This window comes from Hipposideros armiger, unplaced genomic scaffold (assembly GCF_001890085.2).
Source record: "Hipposideros armiger isolate ML-2016 unplaced genomic scaffold, ASM189008v1 scaffold_472, whole genome shotgun sequence".
NCBI classification, from domain to species: domain Eukaryota; kingdom Metazoa; phylum Chordata; class Mammalia; order Chiroptera; family Hipposideridae; genus Hipposideros; species Hipposideros armiger.
The window spans coordinates 541,930-564,930 of NW_017731822.1; the positions used below are offsets into that span (position 1 = coordinate 541,930).

General features: G+C 42.8%; 1 pseudogene; it reads right to left on the minus strand.

The window, feature by feature from the left end:
• Window positions 1-19,375: 19,375 nt before the first annotated feature.
• LOC109395473 (coiled-coil domain-containing protein 12 pseudogene) lies at window positions 19,376-19,866 on the minus strand (annotated as a pseudogene).
• Window positions 19,867-23,001: the final 3,135 nt, after the last annotated feature.

Here is a 23,001-nt window from a genome sequence, read left to right on the forward strand (position 1 = left end):
AAATTTGGTACAGGAGGCCCATAGAATAAATATTGGGCACCAGGAGGGAGGGAAACCCAGCAGACAAGCTTCCCACAGGGACCTAACCCCAAGTCCTGATTCTTTTCAGTAATTAAAAGGAGGCTGACTAAGCAAAACTTCCTATGACAGGTGAAAAGGAATCTCAAATAGGAGCACAGAAAGCCAAGATTAGCCTAATATTTGTAAAAAAGCAAAATGAGAAAAGAAAGGCACCAAAAAATCAAATTAAAAAAAAACAACAAAACACTTTAATAATCTTAGTGGAGTACATTCACACATATTGATGATCCCAATAAATGTAAGTGATTAAAATTTAGTTTCATAAAACAAAACCTAATTGAGTCAAAGAAAAAAGTCTTTATACTCTTTACTAGTAATGTAGTAGTTAATAATATAGGTTCTGGATTTGAATCCTGGCTTTCACACCTATTAATGATTTATAAAATCAAAACAAATAATTGAACAACTAGAAGACTGGAATCAGCTGAAAATGTAAGATCAACCCAAGAAATTATTTCTCAATATAAGTGCTGAAGGATAAAGCAATGACAATGATTAGTTATGAAATAGAAGGTATAAGACATGAAAGACAGGGAATTGAACATTTTCCCCACAGGAGTTCTAAAGGTAACAAAGACAAAAGAATGGGAAAAATATTCAAACAAATAACTAAAGACAATTTCCCAGAGCTGATGGAAAATACAAATTTTGATATTTAAGAGTTCACTGTTTTGAGCAAGAAAAAGAAAGGAAAAATAATTTACCAATTTCAACTTAAAAGTTTAAAGCTCCATTACCTCATACCTGTTAGAATGGCTATTATCAAAAAGATAAGAAATACCAGAGACAGAAACAAATGTTGGCAACGATGTGGAGAAAAGGGAAACCTCGTACACTGTGGGTGGCAATGTAAATTGGTGAAGCCACTATGGAAAACAGTATGGAGGTTCTTCAAAAAATTAAAAATAGAACTACCTTATGACCCACTTCTGGGTACTTATCTAAAGAAAATGAAAATACTAACTCAAAAAGATATGTGCACCCCATGTTCATTGTAACATTATTTACAATAGCCAAGATATGAAAACAACCAAAGTGTCCATTGCTGAATGANTGTGGATTTTGGTATCCACTGGGTCCTGGAATCAATCCTGTGGGTCCTGAGGGACAACCGTAATCAAAATTGTACTGTTAGTGACCTGCTTCGTTTCACTTCATATATTACAAACATTTCCACATCATTAAATACCCTGTTACGACCTAATTTTTTATGGATGTGTTAACTATAATGTAATATATTTAACCAATCCTGTGGTCTTAGATAGTTAAGTTGTTTCTAATCAGTCACTGTTTTAAATACCACGTATGCTAGTAATTTCCTTAAGCTAAATTCCTAGAAGTAGAATTGCAAAATCAAAGGCTATGACCATCTGTAAGGTTCTTGGTATATTTTGTCAAACTCCCTCCAAAAAGACTCTGCCAAGTTATGAAAGAGGGAGGTTTAAAGGTGAATATTTCAAGTGTTAGTGCAGGCTCTCAAGGGAGATATCATTTGGAACGTGGATTATCTGTCATGTCTCAAGCCAGATGGGTAGCCACCTGATCTTTCCCCATGGGGTCCAAGAAGGATGCTTGGTCCACCAGAGAAGGGTTGGAACAGAGGATGCTTCACCAGGACTCTATGCTGCCTGCCCAGTGCTAGGCTGTGAGTTCAGGGTCACTGAGAAGCATGGAACTACTGCTTCTCAGTAAGTACAGCAGTAGTAAAGATGGCGGGACATTTACTAGTTTACAAAAGGGTTTTCCTGCCCACTGTTTCCTCTGATCCTTATCACGGCCCAGGAATGATGCAGCTCTATGACCATCGACAATGATGGTCAGATTTAGGTGAGCTAAGTGACTTACTCACCATCACACCACTCTGCAGAGATGCCCGGACCACCTTTGGCCTGTGCTCTCCTGCATCAGGCTGCTTCTTCTCAAGAAAACAGCCTCTATGTCAAAGATTCTGTCACTAGACAAGTGAAAGTATTTGGCATTGTATTAAGGAGCCCTTGAACTTGCTCTACAAGTAATTATTGCTATTTTTCTTCATTTGCTGAATTCCAGCCACATAATAGGTGCTGTCCTAGACACAGACGGTCTTGAGCCTTTGGGCTTGCAATCTTCAGAAGCCAGCAAGCCTGGCAGATGGGAGAAATGAGGGGAATGCACTTAGTTAAAATGGGGTCTGAAAAAGGGCACTTTGGATGATTACATGTCTGGTTATACATTCTTGACAACTATTTAGAGCCCTGACTGATGGTATAAAGACAATGCCCAGTTTGTTCGTTTGAACAAAGGCAAACAGGCTCAACCCCAAGTATGAGTCTCTGTGCCATTTTGGAATGTTGAAACAAGAAAGCCAGGGGTCATTGTGTGTGATGTGCACTTAAATTCACAAAAGACAAAGAAAAACAAAGCCTTAGAGGGTATTCCCAGATTTGCCTATTCATTTCAGATACATTTAATATGTTACACACACACACACACACACACACACACACACACACACACACACACACACTTTAAACTTTACCAAATACTCCTTCTCTTACACAGTATTAAAGTGAGGCAGGAATAGGAAGCATGGGATGGTTTGTGGAACTAGTGAATTGTAGCTGTAACTCTACAGCGACTCGGTGGCATTTGGATTTTGGCTCTTCCGCACAGCTGAAGTAACTGTGATCTGCAAGGAGAAAAGAACAGCACCCCAAACCCTAAAACTGACTCTGACTGTGGTGGGGAGATGAGTAATAAAGTGTGGCTAACACAGGGACTTTAATATTTTATGTTTTAATTTGCATATAATAAAACACATTTAGTTCACATTAAAAATATTTTTTTATGGTGCTTCTACATAGAGGGCGCCAGAAAGAGCATGCGAAGATCATAATATTAGAGCAAATCTTTTACCCTGACTTTCCTGATTTTAAACTGTGGTAGAATTCTGTGACTTTCTTTCGTATGATATCATTTAACACTACAGTGGTATGTTTACTCATAATAATGGTAAACTTACGAATAATAAAACCATTAGGTTAGCCAGTCACAACTAACTTTGATCTGGCCAGTGGGTTGTATACAAAAGTAAAGCTTCATCACAGTGTACACTTTAAGATTAGTGTAGGTTACCGTGTGTTATACCTCAGTTAAAAACAAACACTGCTGTGTTTGACAGGAATCAACATGGTAAAGNTAGCCCACTGGGGGAAAGGTAAAACCAGATTGGATAAAGGGCTCAGTGGCTTATAAAAACTAGTTGTGTACATGTCATTATAGCCAGCACTGTCTGGTAGAACGTTCTGTGATGATGGAATTATTCTGTATCTGAACTATCCAGTTCCAAAGCCACTAGCCACATTCAATGTGGCTATTGAACACTTGAAATGTAGCTAGTATAACAAAGGAACTTAATGTTTTGTTTCATTTTAATTAAGTTAATTTAAATATAAATGGCCACATGGGACTAGTGGTTAATGTATTGGACAATACAGGTTTTAACCTACATCAATCTCAGCCTAAGCCTGCTGGGACCTCATTATGGGCCTACACGGAGATGACTGCAGACCGGGATTATTAGGGCTGGAACCAGGAAAGCTTGCAAAGAGGCGGTATTAGTTCCTTATTGATGCCAGAATGTATTGCCACAAATTTAGTGGCTTAAAGCAACACATTTATTATCTTATAGTTCTGAAGGTCAAGAGTCCACATCAGTCAAATTAGGCTAATGTTAAGGTGTAGGCTGGACTGGTTCCTTCTGGGGGATTTAGGGGAAAATCTATTCTTTCCTATTCCTGCTTCTAGAGGCAGCTGCATTCTTTGGTCTATAGTCCCTTCCCTCCATCGTCAAAACCAACAGTTTAGAATCTTCCAAATTTCTCTCTGACCTCTGTTCCTGTCATCACATCATCTACTTGGTCTCTGACCCTCCTTACCCCTCTTGTAAGGGCCCTTGTGATTATATTAGGGGCCCCCTGGATAATTCAGGATAATCTCCTCATCTCAAATTTCTTAATTTAGGTATAAACTTCTAGTCAAGATGGTAGAGTAGGTAAACGCTGTGCTAGCTTCCTCCCATGACCACATCAAAACTAAATTATAGAATAATTGACCTGAAGAATCACCTGAAGTCTAGCTGAACAAAAGTCCTATAACTAAGGCTATTCAGAGGAAGCCACATCGAAACTGGTAGGTGGTGTGGAGACTCGAACAGAGCTGGTCCCACACCCACGTATTCTAGTTAAGAATCAGGCGGGCTCTCAGCTGCAGAGGTCCCCCCTGAGGAGCAAAGAGCCCCAAGTCCACACCAGGCTGCCTAGCCAGTGCCAGGAAGAGGAGCTCCCACAACAGCTGGCTGTGGAAATCAGCTGCGACTCAGTTTGGGTGAGATGGAGGGCAGCTGGAGTCCCAGTCATTCCTCTTAAAGGCCCACACACAGACTTACTCACTGATGGACTCACTCGCCCTAAACTCCAGTGAAGAGACAGCAGTTCAAAAAGCACCAAGGACATATGGGGAGGAACTGAATAGTCTGGCTTCAGGGAGAGGGCTGGAGGGGCCTCTCTGGGACTAACAGTGTCCGCAGGCGCCATTGTTCCTTAGCTGAACACTCCCCCCATTCAGCCTGCAGGCACAGGTCTCCACTAACTCAGCTAATACCACTCTCGCCCAGCCCTGGTGATTCTCTACTAAGACTGAGAGATGTAGCAGATCTATATAATACCTAGAAACAAACATGGAGAGGCAGCCAAAATGAGGAGATGGAGAAACATGACCCAAATGAAAGAAAAGGAGAAAACTCCAGGTAAAGAACTAAATGAAATGGAGGTACGCAATCTACCAGATGCAGAGTTCCAAACACTGATTATAAGGCTGCTCAATGAACTTAGGGGAAGAATAGATGATCTCAGTGAGAGCTTCAACAAAGAGATAGGAAATATTAAAAAGGAGATAAAAAAAAACATAAAAAGAATCAGTCAGAAATGAAGACTACATGCATTACATGGCATCAACAGCAGATTAGATGAAGCAGAGGATTGAATCAGCAATTTGGAAGACGAGGTAGTGAAAAACATACAATCAGAACAGCAAAAAGAAAAAAAAAATGAGTGTAGTATAAGGAACTTCTGGAACAACATCAAGTTTAACAATATATGCATCATGGAGGTACCAGAAGGAGATGAGAGAGAGCAAGGAATTGAAAACCTATTTGAAGAAATAATGTCTGAAAGCTTCCCTAGCCTGGCAAAGGAAATAGACATATAAGTCCAGGAAGTGCACAGAGTCCCAGACAAGTTGAACCCAAAGAGGTCCACACCAAGACACATCATAATTTAAATGCCACGGGTTAAAGACAAAGAGAGAATCTTTTTTATTTTTTTAAGATTTTATTGGGGAATTGAGGGAGGGGAACAGACAAGTTGCTGTCTTTTTGTTCTTCAGTCTAGTTGTAGAGGATGTCACTTCACTGGCCCATGTTGGTATTATCATTGCGCTCTTTCTGAGAGAGGCAGTCGCTCTCTGGCCATTGGACAGCTGCTCACGGTGGCTCATGGCAGCTCATGCCAGCTGCTGACCAGCCCCACTGCAGCTTATGCCATCGCCGGCAACTCACAACAGCCCAGCTCCAGGTTGAGCTGTTGCTCACCATCTTAGCTGTAGAGCGCGCAGCATCACTGGCCCTCGTGTGGGATCTGAACCGGGGCTCTGCTGCTCAGAGCTGGTGTCCCAAGCCAACTCTTAACCAACACAGCACTCGGCTGGCCAGACAAAGAGAATCTTAAAAGCAGCAAGAGAAAAGCAGTTAGTTATCTACAGGGGGAACTCCCATAAGACTGTCAACTGACTTTTTTAACAGAAACTTTGCAAGCCAGAAGGGATTGGCGCAAAATATTCCAAGTGATGAAAAGCAAGGACTACAACCAAGATTACTCTACCCAGCAAAGCTATCATTTAGAATCAAAGGAGAGATAAACAGCTTCCAAGACAAGAAAAAAGTGAAGGAATTTGTCACCCTGAAACCAGTATTACAAGAAATGTTAAAGAGATTTCTTTCAGAAGAACAAGAAAAAAATAAAAAATACGAATAAGAAAATATCACAAAGACAAAAAATTCTCACTGATGAAAGCAAACACAGAAGAAATGCAGTGGGTGAACCAACACTAAAGCTAGTACAAAGGTTAAAAGGCAAAAGTAGGATGATCATCTGTAATTACAACAGTAAATTAAAGGATGTGCACAAACACACACACACACAAGAAGTAAAAAATAATGACAAAAACATAAAAGTGGAGGGGGTGAGTAAAAATGGCAATGATTATAGAATGTGTTCAAACTCAAGTGACTATCAGCTTAAAATAGACAGCTCTAAACATAGCTTGGTATATATGAAGCCTTGGTAACCACAAACCAAAAATCTATAAGAGATATACAAGAAATGAAGAAAAGGAATCCAAACACAACACTACAGAAAGTCCTCAACATACAAGAGAAGAGGGCAAGAGAATAAGAAAGGAGCAGAGAACTATAAAAACAATCAGAAAACAATTAATAAAATGGCAATAATTACATACCTATCAATAATTACTTTAAATGTAAGTGGATTAAATGCTCCAATCAAGAAAAATGGATAAAGAAGAAGTGGTACATATATACAATGGAATATTACTTTGCCTTAAAAAAAATGAACTCTTACCATTTTTGACAACGTGGATGGACCTAGAGGGTATTGTGCTAAGTGAAATAGGTGGGACAAAGAAGACAAATACTATATGATGTCACTTACATGTAGAATCTAAAAAACAAAATAAAGTTTTGCAAGATAGAAGCAAACTCATAGATGCAGAGAACAAACTGATGGCTGCCAGATGGGAGAGGGGTTGGGGAGCTGGGTGAAAAAAATGAAGCAATTAAGAAGTACAGACTGGCAGTTATCAAATAGTTAGGGGGATGTAAAGTACAGCATAGGGAATACAGTCAATAATATTGTAATAACTATACATGGTGTCAGGTGGGTGGAAGACTTATTAGGGAATCACGTCGTAAGTTATACAAATGTCTAACCACTATGCTGTATACCTGAAACTAATACAATATCAGCTGATATTGAATATCAGCTGATATTGAATATCAGTTGAATTGAAAATTTAAAAAAAAATTCAAATCCCTTAATCACACCTTCAAAGTCTCTTTTGCCATGTCAGGTAATAATATTCACAGGTTCTGGGAACTAGGACATAGATGTCTTTGGGGGCCGTTATGGAGCCTACCACTGAGGGTGACCAATATTTTCCATGACTTAAGATCGGGGCTAATGGCACCTCCCCTGGAAGCTGACCTGGAGGTAGGCTCAGCTACAGAAGCCTCTGTGTTGCAGCCATTCTTGCCTTCATGCTAGACATGACATGTTGGATTCAGCCTGTGGTGGAGGGAGCAGAGTCCAAACTCTCTGGGGACAGCTATTAGGTCCAGCAGAGAGTTTCAGGCTCCCTGCCAAATGCACTGTGGTTGGAGACAGAGGCCCAGTTCTTGGGGATAAGAGCCTGGCTGCAGCCTGGGGAGATGGGGGGATTCACATTGAGGGGATAAGGTGGGGAAATGGAGGAGTCAGTGAGTAGAAGCCTGCACATTACCTTCTGGATATTGGAGAAGTATTCGCTGTTTTTGAGCCAGGAAGTTGTACAAATGGAGCAATATTTAAATAAGATTAAGCTGGCAGTTATGTGCAAGCGGGGTCAGGGGGAGTGGGTGTGGGAAACTGGTGAATAAATACAGTCAAGTAATGATTAGTTTGAGAGGGAGCAGTGGGAATGGGGAGAGAAGAAAATATGTGCAAGAAACATCCTGTCAAACAGAAAATGAACTAAAAATACCACTGCTGAGCTAAATCAAAAATGGCAGCAACTATCTTAAATCATTTTGGAAACAATTGTTTCAGTTTCTACTGGTTTACACTCTCAAATAATTTGTGTTAATTGTAGAGTCTGTTGTTAAATGGTTTTATTAATGCCTACAGCTCACACCACGCAATATATATTTAGCAGGCATACTTTGAAACCTTACTCTAGTCACTAAGTGTTTTTTAAAAACAGAGTCAATCACTCAGGCATTTGAAAGAGTGCAAGGTTACAGATATTTAAATTAGCACATATAGGATGGATGGTTCAGGACTGCTCCCCCAGGAGTGGCAACAGATAGATATATTGTCACCACAGGAAGTTTTGACATTTACTACCTTTCACCTTTAAAAAAAAAATGAGCCCTGCTTTAACTTACCAGATGGCCCCTCTCTCTATGGCTTGCCTGCCATCTGGAATTTGTTTTGATAAATTCAAACATCACGGATGTGTTATCTTCCCAGCTAAATATAACGTTTAGTTCATTCGCCTGGCAACCTATGAATTTCTTTCACATACTAAAAAAGATGGAACTGTAGCTACAGCGTGCATTCTGGTCACTGTATATAAATCGCCAAAAAGGAATCAATCTGCCTTTAGTGACCTTTAAAACAACTTCAAAGGAGGGGCCAGAGGCAGGTTGGTGTCCCTGTATAGGCCAGAGGCCACCGTGGGGACCTGTGGTGGCTATGTCTGGCAAGACGGGGGTTTTGAAGTGTGTTAGATGCTGCATTACTCGATGCACTCATGTCCTTAGTCACCTAAAGATGTCCGGAAGCCCATCTTTTTTTTTTTTTCTTTAGAAAATTCTAATTTGTAAAGTTATACATTAAAAAGGGAAATCAGCAGCCACCATTGCGGCCAGCAGCCGGCGTGAGTGGCCAGCAGCCAGTGTGAGCTTCCAGGAGCCGCCGTGAGCAGCCGTCCAGAGGCCAGCGACCGATCTGCCTCAGCCAGGAAGAGCGCAATGATGGTGCCAACATGGGCCAGTGAAGCGACGTCCTCCACAACTACACTGAAGAACAAAACGACAGCAACTTGTCTGTTCCCCTTCCCCGATTCCCCAATGCTTTTCCCCTCCACCAATTCCCCAATAAAATCTTTAAAAAAAAAAAAAGTGAAATTATTTTAAGCTTGTAACAAAAGCAGCAGCCCTCACGTCTGCCTCCCTACCCTGAAATCCAGGTTCCAATCAGTTTACTGTTTATTTTGATTTTTGCCTCCACATTAAAAAAATAATAATATTGGGTTATCGGAAAAGTCATGACGTATTTTTGCTATGTTTTTCACTGCAAAAATGTGTCATGACTTTTCCAACAGCCCAATAGCTTGCTTATTCTGCTCTTTCTTTATTTTTCTTCCTATATTATCTCTTGTCTCCTTTCTGTGGAAGAAAAGAATTAGGTCTCATACTTTATACTTTCCCTCCTAATATAAATATGCTCTACTTTTATATCCAGTATTTATATTACTATGACTATGGAAATATTACTCAAAGCTTAGCCATGTGGTATTCAATAATTAACTACATTTTCTTTCTTTGATCAACCGTTTTTTGTTTTGTTTTTGTTTTTTTGCTTTCCTAAGCGAATAATAGCCTTAGTTTTTCTATTTAGATTTTTATATGCCAACCACTAATTTTTCTCAATTCTTCTAAATGTTCCCAAAATGTAAGTTGCCTCTCATTGTGTTCAAATATAGTAGGTCATTTATCAGTTTCATTTGTTTTTTCCCTTGGGACCACCCCTCGTGTAACCCTCTGACCTCCTGTTTCAATTTGAGCGGGTAGCACTCCAGTCCAGGCCTTACGTACGCTCCATGGCAACCTCAGGATGTCCCCAACCCTTAGCATGGGGACGCCCTTTCCTCTCACCTGGGTTGGAGTACCTTTCCTGGACCCTGTGTTTGCCTCTGCTTGGCTCACCTCCTCATTTTGGTAGAGCACAGCCTTCCTTAAAACAAAACAAAATCACGAGAGGTGAAAGGTAAGGTTAAGTTTTAAAATTTTCATTCTACCCTCATGCTTGACTGATGTTTGGTAGAATTTTGGTTTTGAAATAATTTCACCTAGAATTTTGAAGGTGTAGCATCATCGTCTCCTAGTTTTGAATGTCACTTATGAGGAGTCTGATCAACTCTGATTCCCAGTCTTTTCCTAAAGCTTTGCCTATGCCTTTATTTATTTACTGTTGGTCTAAGTCTTCTTCTTTAAAAATCAGCAGAGGTCTTTAAGGTGTTCTGTTTGTCCTCACTGTTCTGAAATTTCACGTGGCCTGAGCCTTGCTGTTCCTCCACTGCCCTGGCCCTGGGTGAATCCTGTCCGTCTACAGGAAATTACTCCAGAGGCGCATTTGGTTTATTTGCTGCCCTTGCTTTTCTCTGTTCATTCATTCTTGAATTTCCTTGCACATTTTGGACCGTCTTAACATGTTCACCAATATTTTAAAAATCTTTTCCCAACTCTTTTTTTCTCTCTCTGCTAGGTATATTTCCAAACTTTACTTTCTAACCCTTTTATTGAAGTCTACATTTCTCTTCTCGTATCATTAATTCCTAAGTACCCCTTTTGTCTTTTGGATGTAATATCTTTATATATATCTCTAAGCATATTAATTACATATGTTTTCTTCTGTTCTTTGTCTCTTTCTCCCCATCCCATCCAAACCCAGGGTTCCTTTCATTTTAACTCTCGTGGTCCATGGTAGAAGCCTTTCTCCAACGTCTGGTGATCTGTTTACAACGAGGAGTACAAATTCTGTGTGGGTAGGTGGCTCTTACTGATTAGTGGACTTCATTGTCTCGTGATCTGGCTGAGCTGTTTCACTGGGAAAGTCCCCAGACATAAATAGAAGGTGTGTTCTCTCAGGCAAGTTATCCCTGCAAAGGAGGAAGTCCCTCATCTCCTCTTGGGAGACATAAATAAGCATGGCTGTCTGTGTGCTGAACTCAAACTGGTGAAGGGATGAGAGCTATCACTCTCACCTTTGTTCCTGCTGCTGTGCGGGCCAGAGTCTCTCTCACTCCACCTCTCCAGAGTGAACCTCTGGGTTTGTCCCAGCAGGGGCTGGGACAGTTGCCTGGTTGCTTAGGGCAGAGGGGAAATTCAAATATAACTGGTTCTTAAAATGATTTTTAACCACATATACCTGTTTTTAGCCTCACTTGGCCTCCCACTTTTAAAGGAACCTAGGACCTCCAATTCTTGAGTCTTTCGGCCTTTCTTCTGCACAAACCAGCCCACCACTCAATTTCTTCCTCTGACACTTAGATTTCAGCTTTCTCAGGGGTGCTCTCCATTAGCATCAATTTGTACGATTCCCAGACTCCAAAATTTTGCTGCTCTGGTTCATTTTCTCTCTGGTTCTGTGTCCTTGTGGGTTTCCTTTTCTTTTGAGTTTCATTCTGTTATTTTAGTGAAGGTTTTGGAGGAGATGGAGGCAAATGCATTACTCAATCTACCGTATTTAACTAGTTATCCCTCTAAAGGCCTTCCTAAGTGGATCAGAAATTCTGGTAATGAGAACTGCCTTCAAACGTGGATGTTGCCTGACAGGAAAAGTCACGTTGGATGTGAGTGGCTGAGGGGTGGGATGATGGCCACATCACAAAGATGGTCAGTCTTCAGCATTTACAGTGCTCTCATGATCTGCACAGCGGCAACTGGGGCTGAGTTGGGGGTGGGAGGATGGAGAGGGAAGACAAGTGGTGCATGGGAAGAGTACTGAATCCGGTCAGATTTCTTCTTGTTACTTACTGGTTTCTTGCCTCATTGATTCTTAATTTGTTGCAAATGGAGGAAGGAGAGAGAGATATAACTTTCTTATTTTTCACTGCTTTCATCCTTAACAGCATGGGTTCACAGATATGTGGGTGGGGTACCTTGCTCAGGAAGAAGCAGAGTAGTTAAAATGTGGGAGACAGCTAAAAACTTCCATGGATGGTGAACTGTGAACATGATTTTGAAAACTTCTTGCAAGTAATTTTATCCGCATTCATCAATACACTTTATAAATACAGTGAAGTACATATGAATTATGACTTTTCTAATTCTGTGTGAGTAGGTTTGAATAGAAAGGCTTTCGTGTATGTAATTTAGTCTAACAGGGACTTCAGCTCCAAGTCTTTTTGTATCTATCGCAGGATGTCATCTGAATTCTCAGAAAATAAACAAAGGAGAAAAAAAGGGAGACTAGGAAATGGATTTTAAAATGATAGTAGGGGCAAGCAACAATGTTTGTAGCAGCTTCATTCATAGTAGCCCAAACTGGAAACAACCCAAATGTCCATCAGTGCAAGCATCACAAATAAACAAAACGTCCGTACAATGGAATACTACATGGAAATAAAAAGAAATGAACTACCAATACATGCAACAACATGAACTAATTTCAGAAGATGCACCATGCAGAACAAAAGAAGTCAGACACAAAGTAATGCATACCATATGATTCTTTTCATATGAAGTTCTAATCTATGGATATAGAAATCAGAACAGGGGCAGCCGGGTGGCTTAGCTGGTGAAAGCATGTGCTCTTAACAACAAGGTTGCCAGTTCAGCTCCCGCATGGGATGGTGGGCTGCATCCCCGCAACTAGATTGAAAACAGCCACTGGACTTGGAGCTGAGCTGCGCCCTCCACAACTAGATTGAAGGACAAGTTGACTTGGAGCTGATGGGTCCTGGAAAAAACACACTATTACCCAATAAAGTTAAATGAAGGAAGGAAGGAAGGAAGGAAGGAAGGAAGGAAGGAAGGAAGGAAGGAAGGAAGGAATCAGAACAGTGGTTGCTTCTAGGGGTGGGTAGGGGAGAGAAAGGGCACGAAGGAACTTTCTGGGGTAACATAAATATTCTATAGCTTGATTGGCGTGGCGATTACACAAGCGTATGCATTTATCAGAATCCCTTTATTTATACCTAAGATCTGTGAATTTCATTCGATGTAAATTTTACCTTGGTACTTTTTTTTTTAATGATGAAGGAGAAAGTTAAATTAGCAAGACTTCCAAAATGTCTCCAGAATTCTCCCTCTGTTTCTACTCCAAATTTGAGTTTAGTCCTTGCTTTCTCTGGATCAGGGAAGGTCACTATGGAAAGTCTTTCCTGCTAGAATGTATGTAACCCTGCCTGAGTTCCTGTCTAATTTCGACACGTTCCTCCAAGACCAACTCGGGGGAAATCTGCACAACTTTCTCTCTTCCTAGGATAACACACCTCATCTGTATGCCACCAGCCCCTCTTCATGGGTTCAACCCCCTCTTCATTGCCGTGTAGTAGTATGAGTTATCTTCTTATGTGAATCTGTTCGCTATTCTAGATTTTAGGGTCTCTGCAGTCCAGAAGTATGGTTTTTTTGCTTTCTTGAATTCCTCTGCAACAGTTCTTGGCTATTCAGGGTAAATATTCAGGTTCAGTAAGTGTTGGTTGGCTTCAGGAGAGGAAGTTTGCATGAGGTGGAGGTGGAGGGAAGTTCTTGGGTCCAAGAATTAGAAAACAAGTGTGTGTGTGGGGAAATCCTGGGTACGTAAACTGGGGCAGGTGAACCTCACTGATTTTCTGGTTTTTTCACTTCCAAAAATCAGATATTAAAACCTCCTTCACAAGGTAGATGGTGAAGAGGAGAAATAGCATCTGTGGACATTGCCACAGCATCTGGCTGTTAGGAGGTATTTAATAAATGTTGTTTTTATTAATGGATATTTTTAAAGGTCACTGAAACAGGGTCAGTGACCCTAAGATTCAGTACCACCCTCACTGGAATGTTTCAGCTTGGTTCACCTGCCACCTTTTTTCCAGGTTCCTGACATCTGTGAAGAGATAAGGTGACTATCCTTAGAGAGCAAGAAATGCTTATCTGCCACTCAAAGCCTGTACCTCTGGCCATCCCCAAATTAGCAGCATGGAGACACTGTGACCCTACTCTGTCTTGGGCCACCACATTCCTCTTCACTTTGCTTAAGACACTGATTCATGTCTCCACACTTATCATTTGAAATGTGTGGAGAGTTTTTCGTTTTATTTTGTTTCACACCTACTAGACCTCTAAGTGATGTTTAAAGAAATAGGGTTTCTTTTAATCATTTCTCTAATATGGCCTAGCTGGATGAAATTGAGTCAGCTAATAAAAATTATCATTTATTCTTTAAATTAATTTTTGGGGTGACAATGGTTATTAAAATTACATAGGTTTCAAGTGTACAATTCTATAATACATCATCTATATATCGCAGTGTGTGCTCACCACCCAGAGTCAGTTCTCCTTCCATTACCATATATTTGACAAAGATTATCTTTAAAAAGAGCCCCAAGACACTTCATAAGATTAGTCAGATATAATAACATTGTTTTCTTACATGTTTCCTATAGGTCTTATGAAGAGATCCCTCCTTCCCAGATTATGTACACAGGACTTAGTAAGTGGTGGTGCTCAGATAGGGCCTAGTGAAATGACTCAGCTAATGTTACCTGAGAATAAACGTTTTCCTGTGGCATGCTCAATGCCCCACAAATGTGAGTCCTCACCTACTTTGAGATGCTATGTTAATGGGCTACCTGGGACCTTGGCACAATTGCCCTCTAGATCCAAATTAGGAAGCGATTCTTGAACTACATGTTGGGCACAGCACGGAAATAATGATTCTGATTGCTGACTTAAGTTTAAACTTTTGATTGGTTTAATGTCTTTGACACAGGGACTGTACAGAGATGCAGCCCTTGCTGTTATGTCTGTGCCATCACTGTGGTCTAGAGCAGCAAGCAATAGTGAAAGAACATGGGCTAGGCTTTGGAACCAAGTATAACTGGGTTTAAATCTTGGCCTTGACACTTACCAGCTGTGTGACCTCAAGCAAGTTACCTAACTTTTCTGAACTTCAGTTTAATTATGAGGTCAGACAATTAAGTTCACGAACTCATCTTAGAAAAAGTGCTACATACCTCATTGCTGAATGTCACTATGGTCACCTTTGAAATATTCCCCTTGGGAAGTTATGCACCAATGCCAGCACCTAGTCCACCCTTCAAAGCAATTTGGAATTCTTTTCCTGGAATGGCCATCAGAGCTGTCATTGTATTACCCTTGATGTCCTGAATATCATCAAAATGTCTTCCTTTCAATATTTCCTTGATCTTTGGGTAAAGAAGGAAGACATTGGGGGCCAGATCAGGTGAGTAGGGAGGGTGTTCCAATATATTTATTTGTTCACTGGCTAAAAACTCCCTCACAGACAGTGCAGTGTGAGCTGGTGCATTGTTGTGATGCAAGAATCATGAATTTTTAGTGAAAGCTCAGGTCATCTAACTTTTTCACACAGTCTTTTCAGCACTTCCAAATAGTAAACTTGGTTAACTGATTGTCCAGTTGGTACAAATTCATAATGAATAATCCCTCGATATCAAAAAAGGTTAGCAACATCGTTGCAACAAGTTCGCAAACTTAATTGTCAGACCTCGTATCTGCAAATGCTGACATTACTAGGTCATTGAGAAGATTGGAGGTTCTATGGGTACTAGAACAGCATGGGCCACGTGGAGGCCCCAAGTACATAATGGCCATAATACTATAACAAAGTAATAATTTCCACCATTTGAATGGGGATGACAACAACAAACCAATTGTTAGTGGCCCATTTGCACAACCTGTGCCCAGGGAAGCCACATAGAGTACAAAGTTCTCTGTAACATGAGGAATCTACTCATACTGTACAGAGGCAGGTAATATAGAAACTTACATTTTTATCATTGAACCTAGCTTGATACAGCTTAAGATACATATCGGTGCCCTATTGGTTCTAGCCTGCTTCTAATCTTTGTTCCTAATTCTAATCTTTGAAGTTAACATACTTTCCTGGTAGGGTCTACAATCCCTTTAGAATTAGGTGACATCTGCCCTCTGCACACCCCAGACGCCAGCTCAGGTGGTGCTCATGATTGTCCCCTGCAGTCTGGTGGAGTTCCCTTCCCTAGACACCTGGAGTTTGCTCCCACTCCCAGGACCTCAGGTGAGTCATCCTACCTTCCCTGATCTGTTTCTTCCTCCTTAAATGGCCTGGTTTGGGGAGCCAAGTGATCCCAGGTGAGCAATGTGAGAAGCAACATGAACCCCAACACTCTCTGACCCCGGTGCTTAGTTTTCCAAGGGAGGAGATACTTCGCATAAGGAAGAACCTGCTTAATGGACTTGTCTTTGGACTGCTGAAACCCTTGGTGCTGCTTGCAATAGGTGTCTCCCTTCTCCTCAACAGAAATCAAACTGCCTTTTCCCTGACGCTCATTTCATCAGCAAGCTCTTTCCCCCATCAATGAGGCCGTGATCCATAACTGCCTGGCCTCACTCATACCATTCCCTCCTGTCTTTTGCCTGCCAGCCAAGTCTTGGACCACCAGAAACTTAATACTGGAAGTTCTGGTCCTAACAAAGACATCTAGTTTCTCATCTTTCCAAAAACTCTTTTGTATTCCTCATCCTAATTGATCCATGCAATAATTCTCTATAGTTAAATGCTTTTCCAAAAACTGTCAGATATTAGAAACTAGGATTTGTGCAGAGCAGATCTAAAGTTCAGCAGCCAATAGGTGGTAGAACTTAAATTAAAACCTGCATTCTCTGAAACCAACTATTTAAAAATTCTCCAAAACCTACTACATTTCCCTATTCTGTTACTATGCTTAGGGCTTAGGATAAGTTTGTGGGGTTTTTTTTCCACCTATGTATAACAATATGCTTAGGGCTCAGGAAACTTCTTTATCAAGTGTGAAGTTTGACTATTACAATAAAGATAGTTCATCACATAGGGGTGAAGAATTGTGAGAATTCACTTTGCTTCTCAAAATGCTGACTTAGGCTCATGGATGTTGAGAGCAGGGAGAGACCTTGGAAATCAAGTTCAACCCTGTACATTACAGATGAGTCAGCAGGCACCTATGGGAAGTACATCTTGCCCAGTGTCACAGATCAAGTTTGACCACTACCAGTAGAGCTTTTGGGAAGTAAGGAAAAAAGTAAATAAACTTCTGGGACGAATGCAAATCCGACCAGGCCATGGACCCTCCCACTGGAGCGTTTGGTCTGTGGCAGACACACAGTGTTCTCTGCTTGATGGGAGGTGGTTATGCCATCACCCCCAGTGGAGCATTGCCTTTCCAGCAACAAGTAGATTAGTGATGCTCCTCCTATTCCTCCCTCATGGTTGTCCTCCTGAAGTTTAGGATGGCTGACTGGGGTCCAGGTGGCTACCAAGGGGAAGAGGAGCTGGATAAAAGAGACACAGCTTGAGTTATCTCTGCTCTGGAAGCAGAGTGCTTGTGTGTTTCCAGTCACAGGTGCTGCCATGTCTGCCTCTCCAGCTTCACGAACTGGGGACTCTGTCCCTGTAGGCCTCTCTGGTCTCAGAGCTGCTGGCCTACCCATCCAACTTCCCTTAACAGTTCTACTGCTTTATCAGAACTCCCAGCTTCTGGGTGCCCTCCTGCTTCTCACTGTGGGCCTTGTGTGTACTCCCAGCTCCTGTGTGGAACAGATCCCTGTGCCTCTACCTGGGCTCACCTGGGCTCTCCTGGGCCCTGTGTACCTCCTCTCTGCTCCGGGAGGCCACTGCTTTTTCATCCTTGGAAAGAAGCTAATGAAACCTCTCTTGCAGGGTTGTAGAGTATGATCGAAAACACACTGGCATAGCCCTGACCCACAGGAGGCCCCAAGTAATGGCAGCTATTAATATGATTTTCAAGGATGTTTCCTCTACCATATTGCAGCCACCTAGAGGTTCAGGGCCAGGGTCATTCATTTGTGTATGCCTTGTGCCTGGGACATAGTAACTGCTTCATGAATGTCTTTGGAACAGAATGAAAGAAACCCTTCCTGGCTGTCTATGAGCACGTGCTGCTCACCGTCTCGTTTCCCAAAACGTTTGTTAGAATGATGTTTTTACTTGATCAAAGCCGCAGCCGCCTGACCTGCTGCTCTTGGTTACCAGGACTCACCAGAGGAAGGGGTGACCTTCATGGAAGCTTTCCTTAAACTGTCATGAGAACACAGAAAAAAATAAGAGAGAGAGAGAGAAAATGAGCATCTTTGTCGAGGGACACTCTAGAATGTTGAAATAAGGATTTAGAAGGAAATGGTTAGAACTGCAGTTGCACAGAGGAGCGTTTTGCTCAAGGGCCAGGTTCCATGGAACATGGCTGAGACTAGCTCCACAACCAGACACACTGGCTGTGTGTCAGGGTCCTGCTGAACATGAGATGATGCCTCGTGATGTGCAGAAGAGGGAGTGTTAATTGCACGTAAACGTGACTTTTGACTCAGTGCAGAGATCAGGTTTGCTGAGAGGTTTCCAATTACCAGGAAAATCTAGCCAAGGGCTGCTTTTATTGGGTGAGGGGCACTTGAACCAACATCACCAAAACTCAGCCAAAGCTCCAAGGCGTACCCTGGGTCACGCTCCTTCCAGGAAGGAGAATGGTAGACCGCCAACCGGCACCAAGTCCAAGTGCTCCCCCTCTGGTTAAACAAAGCAACGGGTGTGTGGCAGGAGGGTTGGGTTAGTCACGGGAAATAAAAAGAACGGCATAAGCTTTCACACTTGCTGTAGCTGCTGCAAATTTCTCAATTCATGTCTAAATTTGAAAAGTGACATTTACTTGTCCAAATCACACCACATCTTGGCAGCCCAGTCCCTCACCATCTCTCGTGATCCAGGGGCGTGGTCTCTGGGGCTCTGGAATCCTGTACCTAGTTCATCTCTTTGGGCACTTGTCATTATCTCCCTTACATTGTTATTTTTTATACAAATCTCCTGTGTTTCTCATCAGACTGCAAGCTCCCTAAGGTCAGAATAAGAAATCCCTTGGTTCCACCTTAGCACACCGTACAGCACCTTGCTTGTGGGATGGATCTTAACTATTTCTTGGGTGAACAAAGGAAAAAGTGAAGTCAAGTCTATCTCGAGACTTTAAGAGCTACAAAAAGCTTAAAAATAGTGTAGGAAGGTCTCACATAATCATTTAAAAATACAATTTACAGAGTGATTTGGAAACAATTATTTGGAGAGTTAGGAAGTGCTCTTTTCTTTAAAATATGCCCTGCTAATTTGTGAATCTCTCAAGGAAACAGACTGTATTTTTTTTTTTTTGCTTATTTCTATTTTCAGAGATTAAAAAAAAGAAGTCCAAAATATATACATATGTACAGACACAGCAAGCCCACAGGGCTGCTGCTGGCTCTGCCCCCTCAGGGTGGTGGGGACCACTCTGGAGACAAGGAGCTGACCTCATGGAGGGTGGTTCAGACTGATGGGGGCAGGGTCACTGCTCTGAAGCCAAACTGGAAGTGATGGCAAGCCCAGCGGCCACTCTTCTCCAAGACCATCCTCCTACAGAACAGGCCCGATGGGTGGTGGGTGAGGGCATAGGGCAGGCCTCAGTCCGAGTCACAGGCCTCTTGTTCGGTGGTGGCATCCACTGCCAAGGCCAGGCTGTCCTCCTGGCCTTTCAACCTCTCACGGATCAGCTCGGCGATGGCCCTCTGCGTCCGCTTTTCTAGCTTCTTCAGCTTCTTGGCTACATCCCTCTTGAGGTCTCAATCAGGCTTCTGGGGTGCGAGGGTGGCCAGGTCCACTTCTTCAATGACCGGCTCTGGCTTGGCAGTCTCCAGCTGCTCCTTCACCTTCTCTGGCACTGCGACTGGTTTGGTCTCCTCTTCTTCAGATCCTCATCCTTGGGGACGTAGTTCCACAGCCTGAGGTCCCTGTGCTTCTCACCTTCCTCTTCCCTGTCTCTGAGCTGCTTGGTCTTTGGCTCTCCGTCTTCCTTGTCTTTGCGTCCAGTTTTCTCCCGTAGGGCTTTCCGCTGTTCCTTTCGCCGCAACGCCTCTTCTTCCAGCCAGCCCACACCGGCCGCAATAGTGGCCATGGTGCCTGAAGACCCCCTCTTCTCTCATCTTGCTTTGTGTACTTCCAATGATGTAGGATGTTTTTTGTGCCAGGGTCGTAGTCTCATGAAGCCGAAGAATGGAGACAAGGACCAGAGAGGTAGAGTTTGTAGCAGACGGTAGTTTTATTAGAGCAGAGTTACAGCTCTCTAAATGAGAGGGGGTCCTGACTGGGGTGCCCACAGTTAGGTGGGGAAATACTCCTTTTAAACTGTCTAGTTGCCTCAGAGCGTAACTGATGTCTCTGTTCTGATAGGATTATGGTATCTCAAGACTAGAGCTTTGAAGATATCATTGTCTTCTGGTCATTCTCTCAGGGAGTTCTTGACTGCCTTATGTTATGTTAACTAACCTGTAAAACCATCTCCTCCTCCCTCTCCCAGAAGTTTGTGTTCTGGTGGGGTCCTGTGACCTAAACCTATCAGTCAGCTATTAAAATTATTTTTCCTGGCCCTGTTATGGTTTCTGCCCTAATGCCTTCTACCGTGGCCATTTCCCTGACTACCTATAGCTTTTCCATCTCCATCCCCCCTCTGATGAGGTAACCCTAACTGCCGTCTGGCTGCTTCCTGCTGAGGAGGGGCGAAGTATGAACCGGCCGTGGGCTAGTCGATCAGAGGGCGGTCTAACGGTCCAGGATAGATGGGCAGGTCTTGTAGGTCCATGTGTGGCTCCATGTTGAGCACCATTGTAACTTACTGGCTTTTATCTGAGAGATGTAGAACCAGTTTTAGGTCTCCCTGGGGATGGCTGGAGTATTCAGGACTCTGATCTGGGGTTGCCCATGGCTTGACTCTAGAGTGGTGCATCCAAGAGTCGAATTCTGGTACTTTCACTGCAGTAGGAGTGGAAAGGATTACTGTGTAGGGACCTTTCCAGACAGGGTCTAGGCTAGGAGATAGAGAAGGAAGAGTTTTAATAAGAACTTCATCCCATGGGTTAAACAAGGGTTTTTGATCCATTTGGGGCTGGGCTTCTCACAATTGTCGAATAGCCTGTTGGAATTGAGTTAGAGAGGTTACATGTTGGGTTAACTCTATAGCCTCCCAGTCGGTTACGAGGTCATTGGTTAGAAAAGGGTCTCCCATCAATGAAAAACATCCAATCTGGGTTGTCTAGTTGTATTTCTTGTAAATATGCTCTAGCAGCATAAGTTTGTGATAAAACTTGTTGGGAGTTATGAGTTAGTTCTTCCCCTGTTTCAGGGAGGAATGTGGCTGGATTGAGAGAGGAGCAGGTCTGTATTTGAGTTATAGGACCTTCTAATAAAAGGGCTTGATACCGCAGGAGGCAGCTATCTGTGAGCCAGTGACTGTTGTCAGTATTTAGAAGTCCCTGAATGTGATCTGGAACAAAGAGAGTTAAGTCTTGTCCCATTGTGAGCTAGGTAGCTTCAGGAACCAGGAGGCCAGCTGCAGCTATAGCCCAGAAGCAAGCTGGCCAGTCGTGTACTACAAGATCTAGTTCTTTACTAAAATAGCCTACTGGTTGCTGTAAGGGACCTCTAGGTTGGGTTAAAACTCCTAAAGCCACTCTTTTTCTTTCTGTTACATATAAATGAAAGGATTTTCCAGTGGGAAGGCTCAAGGCTGGGGCACTTAGCAGTGTTTGTTTTAAAAGGCTGAAGGCCTGTTCCATCTCTGGGCTCCAAAGTAATACATGAGTATTTGCATTTTGAGTGTCCTCAATTGGTAGAGAGGATGGGTCATTTCTCCATAGCCTGGCACCCACAGGCGACAATAGCCAGTAATGCCTAGGAAGCCTCTTAGTTGTTTGAGGGTACTGGGTAAGGGATACGTGGAGATGGGACGGATTCTGTCCTCTCCTAGGGCCCTAGTTCCTTCAGAGATAATTAGCCCAAGGTATTTGACAGAAGTCTGACACATTTGGGCCTTAGTCTTGGAAACTTTGTAACCCTTAGAGGCTAGAAAATTTAGAAAGGCAGTAGTGCCTTGGCTGATGAGGCCTTCAGATGAAGCACATAATAAAAGGTCATCAACATATTGTAAAAGAATACAGCTGTTATAGGAAAACCCTGACAGGTCCTTGGAGAGAGCCTGTCCAAAGAGGTATGGACTATCTCTAAACCCCTGAGGGAGAACTGTCCAGGTGAGTTGTGAAGTCTGACTTTCAGGATCCTCAACAAAGAGACATTGTGAGTCAGGGTATACAGGTACACAGAAAAAGGCATCCTTTAAATCAAATACCGTAAACCATTTGGCAATTTCAGGTATTTGGGCTAGGAGTGTGTAAGGATTTGGAACTAAGGGTGTATAGGAATAACTGCCTCATTAATCGCCCGGAGATCTCGAACTAGTCTCCATTCCCCTGTGGGCTTGGGATCACCTAAGATGGGGGGTGTTGCAAGGGCTATTGCATTCTCTGAGAAATCCGTTTTTTGAGATTGTTAATGATGGGGATTATTCCTTTTCTTGCCTCAGGCTTTAAAGGATATTGTTTTCGGCAAGAAAATAGGGTCGAGTCCTTAAGATGGATGTGGACTGGAGTGGCCGTCAGGGCGCGACCAGTTGTCCCTTGTGAGACCCGGACATCAGGGCTGATGTTGGTTTCTACTACTGGGAGGCAGCTAGGAATGTTTCCAGGGGCTAGCAGAACAATTGTCCCCATTGCCGTCATAATGTCTCTTCCTAATAGAGGGGTAGGGCTGTCTGGCATGATTAAGAATGAATGGGCAAACATTAGGTCACCCCGTATGCAGCCTAAGGGCTGAGAAAAATATTTAGGAATGGGTTTGCCCGTGACTCCGTGGACCGTAACATGTCGATTGGAGAGAGTCTCTGGATTGGAGAGGAGGACGGAGAAGGTTGATCCTGTGTCCAGAAGGAAAACAGTAGATTTTTCTTCCACTTCTAGGGTTACCTGTGTCTCAGGAGTCCCGATGATGAGATGGGATGTAGGAGCCATTGTTAGAAGCCCCGAGCCCATTCAGTACCATGTGGGAGCCTGGCTAGGAGAGGCTGGCCTCGGGGGTAGAGGCCTCTGGGGACAGTCTGCTTTCCAGTGATCCCCTTTGCAGATGAGACAGGGCCACAGAGGCTTTGGGACTGGCCCCAATCACTGTAGGCAATCCTTTATCCAGTGTCCGGACTGTCCAC